Source organism: Trichoderma reesei, assembly GCF_000167675.1.
Source record: "Trichoderma reesei QM6a unplaced genomic scaffold TRIREscaffold_3, whole genome shotgun sequence".
NCBI lineage: Eukaryota > Fungi > Ascomycota > Sordariomycetes > Hypocreales > Hypocreaceae > Trichoderma > Trichoderma reesei.
The window spans coordinates 1,242,174-1,243,299 of NW_006711150.1; positions in this window are offsets into that span (position 1 = coordinate 1,242,174).

Here is a 1,126-nt window from a genome sequence, read left to right on the forward strand (position 1 = left end):
TATATATTTCTTTATAGGCTAGCTTATATAATAAGCTAGTAGATTTAAAAGTAAGATTATATTATAAGTTTAATCTTAAATATGCCATCTAGTTTATTTTAGTAAATAAGACCCTTAAATATATATTAGCCTTTAATACTTTAAGCTTTTTATAGCTTTAATTAACTTATATACTATAAGGTATATAAATAGCTATATTTTTATAAACTAAAGGCACTAGACTTAGAACAGGAAGACTATTCTTATAGCNTATACCTTAAGCTATTATTACTATATATAAAAGATTTAAATACTATAGCTTTTATTAATCCTTATATAAATAACTTATTTAGTAAATTTAAGGACTTTAAGATAAAAAAGTAGCTGTTTATTAAAGATTACCTATTACTTAAACTCTTATAAGCTTTATAAAAACTTAGCTTTAAAAAAGTAGAAATTAATATAAAAAAGATAATTATTATAAAATAGGTTTATAAAGTAAGTAGTAAGATAGCTATTATACTTAAGAGAGTAAATAAGCTAAAAAACTTTCTTATCTTTTTAAATTAAATAAAAGTTTATAGCTTTATAAAAGCATTAAAACTATATTAATAATAAATACTTAACTACTTAAAAATTATAAGGCTTTTAAACTAACTTATTAAAGATATTTTATAAAAATAAGGCTTAGTAAAAGCTACTGCTTTTTTAATCTTAAAGGAAAAAGGCATTATAGTAATAAAATAAAATAAATATTAATTTAACTTACTAGCTTTATTATACTTAAATACTAGTAAGTATAGTACTAAATATATAGTTTTTTAAAAATAAGGTAATATAAAGTTTACTATTTTATATAACTCTTTTTTATTTATAAAAACTTAAAAGAACTATAGTATATATAAAAAAAAGCTATATATAATTATTAAGTTTAGCTAAAAATATAGTTATTTTTTTAAAGCTAAAGACCCTTTTATAATTTATATAAACTATAAGCTATTAATATAGTTTATAAGATTAAGTAATTATAAAGGAATTTATATTAAATAGGTAAGTAAATTAAGGCTTTTAAATATATATATTAAATATATTAAGGGGAAGAGAAACTAAGCTATAAATGCCTTATTAAGAATAATTTTTCTATTAA